The sequence below is a fragment of the Passer domesticus genome, chromosome 2, assembly GCF_036417665.1.
Source record: "Passer domesticus isolate bPasDom1 chromosome 2, bPasDom1.hap1, whole genome shotgun sequence".
Taxonomy (NCBI): domain Eukaryota; kingdom Metazoa; phylum Chordata; class Aves; order Passeriformes; family Passeridae; genus Passer; species Passer domesticus.
Window position 1 is genome coordinate 75,987,758 of NC_087475.1, and position 17,893 is coordinate 76,005,650.

The 17,893-nt window shown below is 37.9% G+C and overlaps 1 long non-coding RNA gene across 1 annotated transcript; it reads right to left on the reverse strand.

The window, feature by feature from the left end:
* Positions 1-4,062: 4,062 nt before the first annotated feature.
* On the reverse strand, positions 4,063-16,667 carry LOC135294301 (uncharacterized). Its single transcript, XR_010356426.1, has 4 exons — positions 14,751-16,667; positions 8,184-8,282; positions 7,858-8,018; positions 4,063-4,604 (listed from the first exon to the last, which is right to left on the reverse strand). It is a non-coding gene; the product is annotated as an uncharacterized LOC135294301 (long non-coding RNA).
* Positions 16,668-17,893: the final 1,226 nt, after the last annotated feature.

Here is a 17,893-nt window from a genome sequence, read left to right on the forward strand (position 1 = left end):
TAGCTGTGATACAAGAGACACTTTTCCTTACATTACTGCAGAGGTGGGAGCCTCTATGCCATAAAACGCTTTCTGCCTCAAAGGAATGAGCCAACCCAATATCTTCTCTGGTTTTCACTTCCTTGGAGAAATAAAGAAGCTCTTCATAGACAATATGTGTGGCTAATTTTGCTTTCTATCTGAATTGCTAATAATTGTTAGAAACATTTTTTTTTTAATGAGATATTTTTATCCTCAGATAGGCTTTGCGGTATCTTTAAGGAACATATGTTTTTTTGAGGTTCAAAAGGTGAAAACATGTACTCACTCTAAAGGAGGCAACTCACAGAGTAGTCTCATTCTGTAGGAGGTGGAGGATCTTAAGCTTATTATAGTTGTTATTTCTATTTAATTTGATAAAGCTACCAGGTTATAATATTTATTCATTATTTTAGAATTCTACTTCTTATCCTTATTAGCTTCTTCTCAGCTGATGTGCATTCAGAAATCTCAATATCATTTAATGACATAAATCTGTTGTGTTGTTTCATATTTTGCATCAATAACAAAATATTTGTCTTGCTCCTTTTTTGCCTGTTATCCCAAATACAGAGTTAACCATTGAAGACACTTCTATTCCTGTCTCCTTTTGATAGAATGTGTAATTCCACAACAATTACTTTTTTCTTGCCTTTGGGATTCCTTTTCATCAGCAGATGGCCTTAAGAAATTTTTAAATATATATATGCCCAAACCATGTCCAAAATCTAGCAGTAATCACTATTAGCATTTTATCTTTTAGAATACTTGGAATATTTGTAGTAATGTGAAACTATTGCATTAATGTTTTATAGACTCAAAAGCTGCTAATGTAACCACAAAACCACGTATTTCTAAGTCCCTATGTAGTTTTAGCCTGTGACAAGCAACAGGGTCTCAGCCAAATGGCCACAATCACCTTAGGAGCTAGCACAGTGCCAGGATTGCTCCCCTCAGGTATTACAGATGAATTTGTCCTCAGCAGCAGAGCTTGGGCCCTGGCTGTCTTCAGTTTACCATGAATGAACTGCTGGGAAAGAAGACTCAGCAGAAAGGTGACACACTGGATACAGAGCGGAAGCAGTTTCTATGGAACCACTCCTGTCCAAAATTTTTTTCTGTATCTCCAGCCCTCAGACCACTAAAGACCTGTTTAGTGTGATTGTAGAGGATAATGCAGCAATCAAGACACTTTGCTAAAATGACTTCTGAGATATGCTTACATTTTATTTTCTGAATAGACTGATAGAGAAGTTGGATGAGCCACCTCCTGCAGTCTGAGTGCTGAGTCCATGGATGGGATTGCAGTGGGACCCACCACTGAGGGACCTCCTTGTGAGCTTCACACTGACTGTGCAGGGTTAGTCCTAGGGCTCACCTTCCCCTTCCACCCAGGTCAGGAGCCCTCTGGAGACGGATTCTAGGTAAGTGATATTACTGTGAGGAGAATGGCACACATAATGCAGGTTTTTCTGACAACTTGGGCACAAAAAGGAGGAATCTCTCTTCTCTCGTAAACTCACCATATGCCAGTTTCTATAACAGCCTGTGTGCCTCAGTCCATCACACACATGAGCCATGCAAACACAAAAGGCTGTTACTGGATAACTACTAGTCTGATGTCATTCAGCTTCCTCTTCTTTGTCATCACATCACAATGCATCCTCTAGTGCTTAAGTCTCACATTACGAGTGTTTCACAATTTTCTTTGAAAAATTCTTTCATTATTTAAAATTGAATCACTTACAGACTATTTCTGAGGAGAAAACAGAGTTTTATAAAGCAACTTCTACAAAAAGACTCTTCTCCTTTTGTCTGTTCTTCTCTGCCTTTTCAATCTGTAAGAAAAATGTCTGGTGCTTGTGGCAATTCCAGCTATTTTAAAAGAAATAGAACTTGCTATGAAGTAAGTTTTTAGAAAGACTTTTAAATAGGAAGTAGAAAGATTTAGACTTAAAAAATATTTCCCTCTTTAAAAAACCCCTAATTTTCTGAGATAATGTAAATGAAGAGTTCTCTTTTATCATCTGAGCAATTTTCTAGTGTAATCTACATCAACATGTATTAAGGAAAATAAGTCAATAAAAGATTCAGGGATGTTAATCAAATACATACATAGGTACTGAAACAATTCCATTATTTCTGGCTACTGGCAATGTCTTTAGCTAAGGTTGTCCAGTCTTTGTTGAATTTTAATTCCTTGCATTTAATTTTCTAGTCTGCTTCTTTTTTTTTTGTTTTGTTTTGTTGTTTGGTTTTTTGGTTTTTTGGTGGTTTTTTTTTTGTTTTGTTTTTTTTTTTTTTGGTTTGGGTTTTTTTTTTTGTTTTTGTTTTTTGGTGGGTTTTTTTGGGGGTTTTTTTTGGTGCCTGAGGCTGGTTTTCTTCTTTTTTCTTTTTTAACCTAACTCAAGCTTTCAGCAAAATAACCCAACCATTCCTTAGGATCAAAACTAGGAAAGAGATTCTCATATAACTTTCCAGTATCTTCTTGATGGCTAAGAACAAGCAAGCAAAGATCTCAGGCTTGACTCGGCTGAGTAATAAAAAATTTATTTACTGTGAGAAGAATGAATGAGAATGACTATTCCTTGATGCTCTAGCTCCAATGAAACTATTTAGCTATTGCTTATTTTCATTGAAAATGTAAGAAATGCTTTTTTGTTTTGTTTTGTTTTCTGTTGCTTTCACTCCAGGAACTATCATTAACTATTACTACTATATTCAATTCTTCATTTTATTTGGGTTTCTGGAGGGAAAAAGTGAAATTGTAAGAGCTTTTTTTTTTTTTTAATTCAGAATGTAGTTTCCCTTCCTTTCTATAATTATGTGAAGAGGATAGTTTAGCCTGTGAGATAGCATACCATGGGGACTGCAAAACAAGTTAAATAAAACACTAATTATACACTTATCTCTGTCAGAATAAGACTTTCAGAAGGGATTAGGGAGCTGTTACAGAGTTAAGAAGATTTGTCCTGAGATAGCTTCATGTGAAGTCACCTGTTCAGGAGTTTTATGGGGAACTACAGACTGTTTGTTAACCCTATAAGCCATTCTTCGATTTGATGTATTTTGGGGACACAAGAAGGTAAGAGTACCTGAGTCCAAACCTTTTGTTGTTGTGCAGGGCTTGAGCTGCTTAGAGAGCCGAACCCTTGGCCTGACCCCAGTGGTAGACCCTGCATCAAGATCCTCCAGATCACAGGAGATCTTGTGCCCCATCATGACAGACACAGGATGAGAATGCATACTTCCACAAGCTATTAATATTGAACAATCTACAGAAATTGGTTATTAAACCAAAACCCTGTGGTAAGTTTAAAAAAAATCCTTTTCATTTGTGGCCATGCTGTCAGCACGTGTTAGCCCCCTGCTGATCTCTTGTAAGCATGATCAGGATCGATTTAGTGTTTGTGTAGAGTGGAATGAGAGAAATTAATTTTCCTAGTGGAAAAAAAACCCAAAATCACGGAAAATAAAAAAAAAAACCACCAAGAGCTGCACAAATAACCCTGCTAGTGGTTTTAAATTTTTTCTGAGTCAGCTGGACTTGCTGAGGTAGCAGACTTGAATTCAAAGCCTTGGTCTAAATCAGGCAAAGCAGGGATTGGCCTTGGCAGCACTCCTTCCCAAAAAAGTTGCCTAACTGCTGCACTGTAGGATTTCAGAGGCACCACCACTATTACTCAATAATTCTGCAAGTGATTCCCAGATTTTACGTCATCCCAAAATTAAAGCATATTGGAAAAATATTGATAGAATGGATGATGGTGTTTATTTATGGCTTATGGACTTTAGCAAGACTCTGACCCTCAGTATTCTCTAGTTAGAACTGCAAATGAAAAATATATAACATCTCAGCAGGCTTTGCTGCTGTGTAAGGGGGTTAGCTGCAGGTCTACAATAAGTAGCTAAATAGGAGATGGCAGTAACTAGAAGGAGTGGCAAAAGTAGAGATTTATGGAAGACCACAAGAAAATGGACCAGGAAAGAATGAGAAGTGACAAAAGAGAGGCAGAAGATAAAAGAATATTTTTATTACTTTATTTCATTGAAAAAAACTTCCATAGTAAATTTTAATTCACAGGTAATTTGGAAAAGCCCCAGACTTTTTTGTTTGATGCTTAGTTTATTCACTTGCTAAACTCTTAACATTCAACTAGATTTAATGATCTTGGAGAGTGGAATTTATTTGTTTTTCTGAGGCTGAAGCTGTTTCCAAACCAAAATAACACACTATGAAGCTTCTTCCTGCTGAGAATTCTGTTGGAGAAATTCCATGTGCTGAAGGTTTTACTGAGGTACCAGTTGTACTTTGGAGTACTACCAGGCTTGTTTAGTTCCGGATAAGTGCTATCACTGCTCTTTGTTTTGCTCCATTAGTCTGGCAAAAATCAGTGATGTGTTTGATATACATTTTCTAAAATCATTAATGAAGGCTGCAGTAGACAGTTGAGCCTTGTCCATGGATTTTGGGTGAACAACAACACAGGCAGCTGTTTCTTCTGATTTTGGCATCTCAGAAGGGGCAGGGAGGAGCTTGGTTACGGTGTTCCAGAAGAAGTTGGTTGCCACAGTCTCAGAGGCCTCTGAGGAAGAGCTGTTGACATCAGTGTTTCTGTCAGTAAGGGCTGGGCTGCAGAATCTGGCATATGTTGAAGGTTTTTATTTTCATGAATTTGCAGGGTAACATTAGCCTCACACTGATAGAGAAACTGGTGAATGGAATTTGCCTGGGTATCTCGTTCCTTTGTGCCTTTCCAGTACTACTTCTGTTCAAAAAGCCTGTGTGTTTCTTTTCATTGTTAGCAAATATTTCACAGTATCAAGGTCAATGTGCTTGAAAATACCATTTTCAAACTCCTCTGCCTCTTAAACTCTATGATGTAGAAAGAAAATTTCTTTCTACAGTTTTTTTTTCTTTCAAGGAATGCAGTGTTTATCATAGATGTTGTACAATTATATTACAGTATATCAAAAATTGAAAAAAATTGTGCACCAAAATTTTTCACTTAAAAAATATTTGAACAGGGAATTACACATGTATCCAAGAAGACATACAGTAGTGCTAACATTTCACAGACACAACTGTGCAGTTGCATGTAGGTTTTTTGATTTTAAGTCTATTTGTTATCAATTTCTTCCCTCTAGAAACTGGACAACTGCTTCCACTGAGGTTTCACAGCATGGCATGTCTAGCTTTGAGTCTCTGTCTCTTAGTGCCACAGCAGGGAGAGAAGCATGTTCTAAGAAGCTGTATGGAATATGTTGCTGGGTGAATATATTTTAGAAAGATATTCATGACCTGGAACTTCTGTTTATGCCTAGAGTGTCTCCGTCCCTAGAATACCTATCGCAAATTGTCACTGGATCAAGGGAATCACATTTTAACTTGTATTGCACCTTTGTGGTCTAATTACATTCAAGTTTCACCAGAGCAGGTATCCAAAAATTTTAAGAATCTCAAGAAATTAAGGAGACTTGAAAGACCATCTGTCCCTTTTAAAACATCATAGGAGTCCTAAGACTCTACAGTGAGTAAATCTTCTCTGTGATCTTCCCCACTATCAAGCATTTGCATTTCAAAATGAAGTGCTGTAGTCCCCATCCTGCACAAACTCTTTGTCTGCTGTAGTAACTGAAAAAATGTATAGGGATTTCTTGTGAAACAGCTATGAATTACACTCAAATTACTTTTTCTTTACTTCCAATATTCTTTCATGAGCAACAGTAAGGCTGAGTTGCAAGTATGCCCTGATATAGAACAGCTACACTGTGAGTATTGCCTTCTTGCATTTTGCCTGACAACTTAGCTCTGACCTTGCAAACTAAGGCACCCATCTGTCATTTATAATTTATGTATCACCATCAATTTATGGAAGACTAGATAGTTTGCCCTATGTCTCTAGCTAGGGAAAAATAAAAAATAGCAAAATCCCTTGATTTTTTTCAGTAGAATTGTTACTGGAGACAATTTTAATATTAGTTACTTCTTGTAAGCTATTAGCCAGACATTGGAGGAGGACAATTTTCTTCTCTGCAGCTTAATTGAAGCAGACTTGTGCTTCTCTTACATATAATTTCTTTCCCACAAGATGGGATAGGATGGTTGATGTGGTAGAATATCTCAGTGAATGATTGCTTTCCTACGGACATCTGGTATTCTAAATGAAATTTTCTGAAAAATCTTTTAAAAATCCCAACATATGAAGAAGCTGTCAGTAATTTTAGAAATCTGTCATTAAATTTTCTAATTAAAGTGAACTGCAAAGGTGGTAAGGACTAATTTTTCCTCTTGTTTCTTTGCTCTTTATTTTCTTGTCTTTTAAAAGTGTTTGTGTGAACTGCAGCTCTAATATTCATATTTCCCAACTAAACTGGCATTCAGTGTTGGAAAATAGCAGTTTACAATTAAATCTATCTTTAGTATTTCACAGAATCAATGAGGACAAATCTTGTCTCTGCTTTAAATTTGGTTCACTGTTGGGGTGCGTTAGTTTTACGTTGATCTATTCCTGTATCCCCTATTCCTGTTTATGGTTCTGCCCGGGCTCCCTCTCTCTCCCTCTTCTTGATCGCCCCATCAATTGCAATTTTCCCCTCCCTTTCCCTACGATTTACCTCTCCTAATCCCTCCCTGGCGTCCTGTCTGTCACTCAGTGCCCACACCCTTCCATCCAGAACCTTCTACCTTGGGCATTGAGTGATTGGATCAGGGGCCAGGGCTCTACCCCCAGTTTATCCCCACTGGATACCCGAAATGTTTGTTACGTGTTATCCCCTCCTCTCAAAAATTTAGATTGGTCATTGTGTTCTGGTTATAAGTCCCTGCTGGGCATGCTTTTTTTTGTCCGCGCTCGACGCACTTTCAATAAACCCTCTCGTTTTCCCTGTCGACGCGGTCCTGCCTTTTTTCTCCTGTGGGTCGCAGCCCAGCTCCTCTCCAAACAGCTCCGTGGATCCTCGCTCTTCTAAAGGCATTCCGCCTTAAGCACTCTCCCCAGGAAGTCTCCCAGCGGGAGGGTGCCCTTCCCCCCCCAGTGCTGCCGGCGGTGCTGGCCGCAGCTAGCCGGGAGATCCAGAGACTCAGAGGCCAGCCGCTGCCACTGCAGTTCACTATTCTATGGCAAAACTTGAAGGAGTAACAATGGCATCAGAAAGCCTAAACTCTCCTCAAAGCTCCTTTGGACCAGATGCAATACAGAACAAAATATGGGGAAAAGAAAACAGGAAGAAAACAAAGAGAAGGGAAAACATATTTCCCATTATCCTTCAGATCAATGTCAGATCCAAGAAGTAAATTCACATCAACTAGATTCTAATGTACTGTTTCATGTATTAATTGAGGTGACCAACTTAAGCCAATCTATACTTTCTCCTCCAAGAGAAGCAAGAAGAATTTACTTGGCTAAGACTATACCCACCCATGAAAATTGTGTGCAACATCTCACCTAATACATGTTCCCAATTAATCTACAACTGGTGTACCACAACCTAGTTTGCAAAGATTTGGCCAGAGGGTACTCAAGAAAACTTCTGATTTAATGTGGGGATGAAGGGGCTTCCACTTTCAAAAGTCTTTCTAATGGGTGGGGTTTTCTTTAAGTAGCAAAATGCTCCTTGGAGCTTGTTCCTGGACAATAATGGCATCCTTGACAACATTCATTAGAACATCCTCGAGTCTCCCTCCTACCAGATTTCATCCCTTAAAACATCTCATTCTAAAGCTGGATCACAGGGAGGATGAGATTTAAGCACCAAACCCAAAAGCCAATGAAATTATATTGCTCTCAATGAAATAACAAAATTATGTTAGGTCAGTAAATTTTGTAAACATTTTACCCTTTCTTGAGGCTTCATTTCTGAGATAGAAGTTCCAAGCAAATTTCAAGAAGAGAATGCATCTTCTGAATATTTTAGCACCTTCCCACATGCTCTCGAAGAACATTACAACTTCACTGGAAAGTTCCGTTATGAAGACATGCAGTATAAAATTTCTGGTGCTAGAAAAGACCAGTACATCTCTTTACAGAAAGTTTTCAACTTCACCATGAAAAAAAAAAAGTGGTTACAGTACATATTTGAGGCACAAGGATGAATAAGCTGATGAAATTCAAGTAAATGCACAGGTAAAAACTAAAGAAGCACTGATGTGATCACCTACTGACCCTCCAAACAGTCCAGTAGAAATCCACCATGTGCCCACTGCAGACATGTGTCCAGAAACCCACATGAGGGCTGGGAAACAAAATATTCCAAGGGTTTATCTGAAAAAAAGGGGAGACTTAATAAATATTTTAATTTCCCTTACATAAGAAGAATAAAAACCTGGCAGGTGGTGTTTTTAATTCTGTAAAATTATTAAATCTGTCCAGCCCTAGTCTTCACTTTCATAAATTGGAATTAAAGATTTTAAACTCTGGATTCTTCCTTATTCCTCTGAAGTGGACAGTTGCATCTGTTACTAGAAATGAATGTCAGTCAGAAGTCTGTGATGTGGTTTCAAATTTAAATTTAATATGGTAGAAATACACACAGGTTTGTTGCTTTTTAATTTAATATACAAGATTCTGCTACAGAAATCAGTTTTAGAGTTTTTAAAAGTGTTCTTCTAAAGGTCCATAAAAAATTATTTAAAAGGTGAACAAAGTTCAAAGTGAGTATCGCAACTGGGCTAGGAAAGATGAAAAGTGACAGACAGTCCATATTGCTATGGCTGCATACTTAAAATGCTCACAAAAGTAAAGTTTTCTACATAAATTATACTAAAACCCCCATGCTTTATCTAGTTTATAATTAAAATGTGTTTCCACACCTCTGGAAAACTCAGTATAGTAATAGCCTGCAGGAGGAAGGATATCTGCATATAAAGTAATTGCAGCTATAAATGCATGTCTTTTATCTTGACAGATTCTAAATGGCTTTGCCAAATAAAAAAAAAAAAGTTCAATATTAATTGCCAAAAAGGTTTGAATTTAAAATTAGATAAGCTAAATTCAATTTATTATAATGGAGTTTATCCAGGACACAGTACCTCTTGTAAAGAAAGTCCTTGTTGATAATTATAATTGGTCTAGTTCTGAACTTTATACAGTACATGAAAAATACACCACATTCAAGTCCAAGCAACTTTGGTTCTTAAAAACAAAATTGCATTAACTGTCTGCTCAAATTCCCACTGAGAAAGGAAGGACTTTTATTGTTCTGTTCTTTCTAGATATATTTTGCTTGATTGGCATCACTTTGCGCAGGTCTCTCTGCTCTTAGCTGGTATTGGTTTCCTTGCAGTCCTGTGTGCCACATTTTCACAAGCACTTTTTTGTAAAGTGCTTAGTCTACCTGTCTACCTTTTAAAAATACTTTCCCTTTTCTCATAGTATATCGAGTATTGTATTTGGGTAATCACCTTTAAAACTCTGCAATGGCAAAACTTCCTATTCATCAGGTGCAGTTCTGCACAAGTTCAACCCGTCCCTGGTATTTCATTTCACAGGAAATTTGGAAACAATTGCTTAACATGACTTTTTTGCTTAAACTGCCTGCACAGTGCAGATTTGTTTCCTGTTTGCCTTCCAAAGTCATGCTTGCCTTCTCTGATCCTGTCCCCTGTGTCACCTTCTCTGCGTCATACTGAAGCTGCCATTTAACGCACATTTTTCTAAACTGTATTGAGGGCTATCGAAAAATCAAGCTCTGAGTGATTCAGCAGAACAGGCTGTCACCTTTTCAGACCTTAGTGTCATCTCTTATGTAATGTATTCCACTTGAACTGAGCAAAGATGCTGAATGATTACATCTCAATAAGAGCAGCTAATTAAATATTTACTTGGAAGACAGCTTGCACGCAATACAATTCACCTCCATGAATAAGATCTATCTGATTTCACATACCTATGAAGTGTATACTTATCTCAGTGTAAAGTGGGAATAAATATAAAATTCCACACACAGCAAGAAAAGATTATGTACAGAAGTGTTCATTAAAAAAGTAGTGGACTTTTCCGATGTTCCTTACAGTTTAGACATTTATTTTGTTATATCTTTGAATACAACATATTAATGCATTTTCATTCAAAATAACTATTAGTCAAAATACATTTACTGTGTTGCTCTCTCAGATTGTTTGAAATCAGCATTCAATTCACAGTGTAGTATATAATCAGACTAGAATGTGATACTAAAAGAGTACAGAAGTAAATATTTATGATGGTTTAGAAGGTTAGTAAGTTCTTCAGACATCCAGACAAGGACTCAAACTGTTTCTGTGCTCTTAACTGAAAATATTCAGTAAAATCCTGAACCTGCTCTCTCTGCCTCTGAAAAGAGCAACAGCATCAAAATATTTTTTAGATAGAAATCTTGGCAGAATATTGTTCTAAGAAAGCTGGGATTAAATACACAAAGTGTAAATGGTATTCACTAAGGTTCCTTTGATGTCATGGCCATGGTCACAAAGGCATTCTGTTCTTCAGAACAAAAAAAAAAACCAAAAACAAACAAACAAAAAAGAACTAGAACCTCTACAACCTAAAGAACCAAGTGCTTTATTTGTCAAAAAATATAAAGGGTTAATTTTAGTTTTTGGAGAAAGTCCTTACAGCTATCTTTTCAACAACATAAGGAAACAGAAATCCAGGAAAATAGTTTCCACAGTGGAACCACCATTGTGCCCTATTCTGCATAAACAGGGCTTCTGTGGGAAACGACAATTTTATAGCTTCACTTGCCCCAAGGTGATCATTCACCTGGCAAAACAATCTCTGTATAAATATGATCTCCGATTCAGTGTTGCATGAAGTCACTGGCCATGCCATACTTTGGGTTGTCTGTTTTTTTCTGTATCTGATGTGTTGAAGTATTCTAAGTTGAAATTGTAAGTTTAGTTTAGAGCTTTCAGTTTGCAAGGTGGAAAGTAAAACAGCAACTCATAAAACCCTAGTTAATAAACACTGTAAACAGTGAAGTAGTGGGTATGTAAAATAGAAAGTCAACATTTCTTTAAATTATAGCTAGCTTCATACATACCAATACTTTTTAAGCTTTCATAATACCAGACAATTTACAAATACTCATTTAACATTTACTATTTGTGATTTGCATCTAAGTATATTATTCAGATTAGATGCTATAATGTACAATTTTAGAGTTGCTTCTGAAGCAGTTTATGATCCTCCTGTCTGAACAGTTTATTGGTTTATGCTTCTTAACATCTTGTTTTCATCATATTCAGATGACAATGCCCTGTTCCTTACCCAGTTATTGGCTGAGAGGAGGAGAGGAGTGAAAATGAAGTGGCTGTGAAAGAATCATCATATGTGGAGATTGCTAAAGTCATGACACTTGTTTATAGCAAGCATGAAATCATGGACTTGAAGGTCTCAAGGGAGTGAATAAGGCTGGAGCAGAGCGCTGACCCTGCACTTCAGGTAAACACACTTTGGATCGATCCGGGAGCTGTTAAGTGTCATCCCATGGGAAGCAGATCAGAGGAGAGGAGTCACTCAGGAAAGCTGGTACTTCTTTAAGGACAGACTACGTCTGAGGTCAAGAATGATCCATTCCAGTACTCAGAAAAACAAATAGATATATCAGCAAACTGGTGTGGCTAAGCTGGGAGATGGTGGTGGAACAACATAAGGAAGAGAGAAGAAGATTACAAAGGAGGACTTCAAAAACATTTCCCAGATATACAGGAGTGCCATCCACAAAGTTAATGCTCTGCTGGAGATGTTCACAGGGGAGAGAAAGAGCAATGAGATGATCTAATTTTAGCAGGAAAAGGCCAGGTAGGTAGGGCTGTGGCTGTCACTGAATGTTTGATTTAGTGACAATGAACACATATCAGTCTTGGGTAGTCAAAGCCTTCTCTGCCTCAGCCTTCACCACAAAGTCTCACAGGCCTCTGCTTCTCTAAGGGGCTCAAGAAAGAGTATGTAGACTGGCTCTGTCTGGAAGATAATGCTGAAGATGGTCTAGTCCAACATCCCTACTTAAAGCAGAGTCACCTACACTAGGTTTCTCAGAACTGTGTCCAATCAGGTTTTCAATATCTCCAAGAATAGATATTCCACAACCTATCTGGACAACCTGTTCCAGTGTTTGACCAAGCTCCCCCTCCCAGAAAAAAGGGTGTTTTATTTATGTTTAAAGGACATTTCTGGTAGTTCAATTTGTGCTTGTTGTCTCTATGCTATCACTGAACTTCACCGAGAACAATCTGGCTCCATCTCCTCTACTTCCTCCCATCAGGTATTTAGTAAAACCACCGAATGAGTCCTCATAGAGTACATCTCTGAGAGCATGAAGGTGAAGGTGATCAGAAGTGATTTATCAAGTGCCAATCATGCCTGACCAAGCTGTTTGCCTTCTGCAGTAAAACAGAGACCCTCATCACCTTTCATAATAAAATGAGTGGATTTGTGGACAAGGAAAGAGCACTAGACATAGCTTAACTTCAGCAATATTTTCTACAGTGTTTTCCACAATATTCCTGTATCCATATAAAGAAGCTTTGGTCTCTGGGTAAAGAAGAATGGATGGACAAGAAAATGAATCAAGACACAGCTGAATGATCAGAGGGCAGTAGTTATATACCTTACCTGGAGGCCAGTAACAAGGGAAGTAGTGCAGGAGTCTATCCTGGGACCTCCCCTGTTTAACACCCTTGTTAATGAGCTAGAGGCACTTACAGACTCCTTGTTCATCATGTTTGCTCTTGACTCCAAACAAGGGCGTGGGGGCAGCTCCTATACTTAACCACAGGGCTGCCATCCAGAGCAATTCCAAGTGGCTTAGGGAATGGTGCAGTGGGAACCTTACATACTTCAACAAGAACAAAAGAAAATTCTGTATCTAGGGCAGGTGAACCCCTCCAAGTGATGCAGGCTGGGGATCAACTGTTTGGGAAGCAGGCCTGTGGGAAAGACCCTAGCCTTCTTGGGGACAGTAAGCTGGACATTGGCCAGAAGTGTGCCCCAGAAGCAGAAACAGCCAAAGGCATCTTGGGCTGCATGAGCAGGAACAGAGCTAGTGATTATTTCCTCTGCTCAATACTCACTGCAGCGCACCTGCATACTATATCCAGCTGTCAGCCCACGGTACAAGGAAGACATCAGGGAATTGGAGACTGTTCAGCAGAAACCACCACTGTGGTGAGCGATGGAGAATTTGTGCTGTGGGGAGAAATTGGGGGAGCTAGATATGCTCACCTTGGAGCAGAAATAACTTTGGAAATACCTAACAGCCCCTGCAGTGCCTGCAAAGAATTCACACTGGGGACAGAGTTGGGCTCATCACAGTGGTAGAAGGGTAAGAGACAACTGACATGAATGGAAACTAGAGAGTCACAACACATATAGGGAGAGTTGTTTTCCCATTAACACAGTCAGGCAGTGGCACAGGTTGCCCAAGGAGGCTGTGCAGTTTCTGTCCTTGGAGGTTTCCACTTCCTGAACAGAGGAAGACCTGAGCAGCCTGGTCTGACCTCAGAGCTGCCCCTGCTGTGAGCTGAAGGTTGACCCAGAGAACTCCTGAGGGCACTCCCAGTCTGAACGATCCTCTGATTTGTGATAGACAAGTTTCTTATCATTTGGCAGAATAGGTCAAATACAGTTATGGGTATAATTGCTTCATTATTTCATCTGTACCTGTCAGACATTTTTCCTGTTAGAGTCATTAGAGTTTCTGACTTGTTTTTCTTGTTTTACAGTCATGCAGAGATCAAAACAGGCTCAGAAAATCACTACAGAATACATAAATAATAACTTTCTATGCTGCTATAACTCGTTGTGTAGAAAAGACATTTTCAAGAGGGTACACTACTTGACTCTGTTCTTTACTCTGCTGAACATGTTCACTAGATCCTGAGCATGGAAGCTTTGAAAGCATAATTTAGAGCTTTACTTATTTCATTAGGCATTTCATTATTTCATTCATGCATTTGCGGTAATTTGGTTTGACTTGATTCCTGGCAGACTGATGTATCACAGTTGCCATTTATACTAAAGGTGGCAGTCTGTCTTCTCCCTTTCTTGTGACTTTATTACTCGGTACAACAGAATTTGACTAGTCATTGAAAAGTACAATTAGTTAACATAGAAATAAATAAAATCACATATAAATAACATCAATGAAAAAAAAATCCCTGTATTTTAAACAATATAACTTCAAGCAGCCTTAGGAAAATAGGTATGGACCAAGTCATGAGGTAGAATATGAGCAGTGTCCTACTAAAGCCTTGCTTCTCATACACCAACACAGTAATATTTTGTTCATTACTGCCTTTCAAAGATGAAACAGATGAAAATAGTACAAGAGTACATTTATGTAACACCATGTCTTCCAAACATTGTCATCTTGTTCTCCGAAATTCTGAGCTTTAATACTGACACGCACATGCGGATTGTGGGCACAGTGATTCATCGGTGCAAGAATGAAGAATGAATCATCACAAAATGATCATGGAGGAGGTGGATATGGTGGTACAGGAGGGCACACCAGAGGCAGCATGCTGCACCATCTGAAAAACGTGCAGGAATAATTGCTCTCAGATGAAATCTCTCTAGGAGTATTAAAATTAGAGAAATGTGATTTCTCTGTAAATCTACCATAAAACCAAATCTTCTGCCCCAAAAAGGCACCAGGAATGTTCTTACATTTCCACTTTCTCAATTGATCTTGGTTGTAAATAAGAGTGTAAGTGTGGGAGTGTCACCTGTGATGACCAGCAGTCTTACCTTGCACCACACAGCATGAATGTTGTCATCTAGCTGCCCTTGCTGTTGTAACAATGGCCTTAGAGCATCATATCCAGAGAAACCTATGCAGAAATTACTTTCAGCTGTACATTTCTCTTCCTTACATCTGTCAAGCCCTAGAAAGAAACAGTAATGTAAAGACTCTGGTCTCATGACCTGATGTGAGTTGGGTTCATTTAACCTGATAGCCTGTATTACCGTACATTTGTTTCTTATTTCCTCTTTATCTCTCTGTAAAAGTGCCTTATAACTGACAGATGTCATACATGACAGTGCATTTATCCCTCATCCATAAACATATTTCCCATTTCCATCACTTTTGATGGGTGAGGTTAACTTTTGTGGCATACAATTAAGATACAGGTACAAAATTAATAGACAGTAATAACACTGTATTTTGACTTAGAAACATTAAAATTTCTTTTGCAAGTTTTTGTAGTTTTTTAATTAAGTAGATTAAGTACACTCTTTTGTTATTTTTTTCTGTAGCTTCCCAATATACTAGCATAAAATTCCTCAAATATAGCCCACTCTTGAGAAGCGCAATATTACTTGATCTAACAATACATGAGAAAACATAATCTGGTTAATTCTAGTTATAGCAAAATCTATTCCTAGAATAATGTTTTGATGCTTTCAAACAAAATTCTTATTCTATTTTATGACAGTCATTCATGAAATAAAATGCCAGTATTGGGCAACCAGGAATTTGCACTCCTTGTGGAAACAGCTGTGCCCATTATTAATCCTGCCTATTATTCTGGAGTGAGAAACAAAAACAGTGAAACAGAAAGTATTTCAGGATATGTAATGTCTTACATCGAATGATACTTTGCCCTAATATTCAGCATCATGTTATTTGGGCAGCAGAGAACACATTCAGTCCACTTTTAATGTGTGACCATAGTCCACATACCTCAGAACAACTAAAGGGTATCTGCAATAACATTTCATACAAAGGCCTGAGGCAGCAATAGAAGACTTTACATAAATTTTCTCACTGTAAGTGAGGGCTAAAAGCATCTCAGGAAGGCAATTGATAAATTAGTGGATAAACTCAGTTGTTTTGGTGGAATTATTTTAATTCTTTATATTTTTCATAAACCTTAAACTGTAACAGACTAAAGCACCATCTGAATCTCTTTTTCTCTGCTCATAGCCTCCATAGCCACGTGTTTTCCCTCTTCTAATCTTTCAGAAGTACACTACAGCAAGGAATATAGCAATTCAAATTGTTTTCCAACAATCTTTTTCAGAAAATATTGTTTCACGTATACAGAAATATTGTTTAAACTTCTCAAACGGGCTGTGAAGGTGACAAAGATATCTCAGTGTAGCTAAAAAGGCTAGGGCATTGACAAGGGATGCCTAAGTCAAAGTCCCTACTCCAATCCTAAATTACAATCAGGACCTAAATTTCACAGTCCACTATATTAGAAAACTACATGCAAGGCTTCTAAAATGAGGATGCCTTCTGGTGTGTCTCATTGCACAAGTTCAGTTTAATTCAGTCACAGAAATAAGCAATAGATTTTCAGAGCAATAGCTGAATTTTCTGGTCAGCAGTAACATTGAATAGTGAGAGCATCTGAAAGAGTCCATGCAGCCCAGCCTGAGAGCATCTTCACAGGGCTTGATCCAGGCGTGGTCACTGCTTTTCTGCCTCATCCTGTCCCACCTATGGCAGATACAGTTCTCATGGGGTATCCTACACATACCTCACAGCAGATCAGTAAAGAAATTAAGGATTCAAGGTTTAAAAAGATTTAATCAGTCTCTCATCTAGATGTTCATGGACTTAAAGTTTTGTTTCTTACCTCAGTGGGAAGATCCAAGATGTAAAGAATCAGTAATATGGGAAAACAGCAAATAAATTCACCTTGAAACAAATACATGTCAAAGAACAGAGGTTTTCCTAATGAGGGTACTTTAAAGGAAACTGCTTGTTTATTTTAATTGTATGTATCCTGCCCTTTGTTCTCTCTATTAAAGGGCAACCTCAGCTGGTATAGAGAGAAGGGCATGGGGGGAACCAGGGGAAATGAAATGCTCATCTGAGTCATACATGAACTTTGTCTTTCAGAATTAGTAAGACATTTTTATCTAATCTCTCAGATACTTTAAAGGGCTTACAAAAACATTGCTTACATACTCAGAGCTTTAAAGAAGCTTGCATTAGTTAGAAACCTCATACATTATTTAGTCAGTGAATGCTATTTATAATAGTACAGCTATCATCACATTTATAGAGCTTTCGAGCCATGAATATGTGATATATTATCTCTCTGCCCAAGTACAATGGCTAGATAAATGAGGCCCAAACCAATGAAAACAAAGTGCCACCAGGAAAGTTTAGTACTTTGAAATCAGTGACAAATTGCCTGTTCACTCGATTTCTCTGGGACAAGGATTTAAACTAGAAGTATCATCACGGATCAAAAATCCATCAAGTACCAATTGAAAATGCACATTAATCATTTCCATTTGTGAGAGAAATAATTTCTGATCCATTCGTTTGGGCATTTCTGCAACATATTAAAATTAATAACAAGCAGCGTTTCAGAAAGGCAGTAAAACAGAACCGAAGAGCTTAGTCTGAATCTGATAATTTTAAGGACAACTTATTCATCCTACTCCTTGTTACATAATAACAGCATGGCTAGACAGTAATTCCTTCTCTCTTTTCCCATCTGCATGGCTGCTGTATTTACCCTGTGAAGGGCCAGACTGTTGAATACACACAGATTAGGTTAAATAGTGAGAAAATTGTTCCAGTGATTATCCAGCTTCTCAGATGTCACAATTATTCCAAAGATTCAACAGCTGCTTCATGTTTACCGGTTACAGCTACAGACTGGTCAGTGGAAAAGAAAGACTGTATCAGATTTTTTTTTTTATTGTGGTATATTGCACTTAACTAAAAAGCCAATCAGAAGCCTTAGCTAAAGTACTGAAGTGAAGAATTGAAGAAAGATCTTATTCTCAAACTTGACATTCAAATCAAGTTTTTTGGAAAAAACCTCAAACATTAATATAGGATTCAGCAATTGGGTTTGAAGCGAACCTAATTTCCAGAAATGCCCTGACTTTTTTAGCTGTTGAGTCAAAAATCAATTATTGGA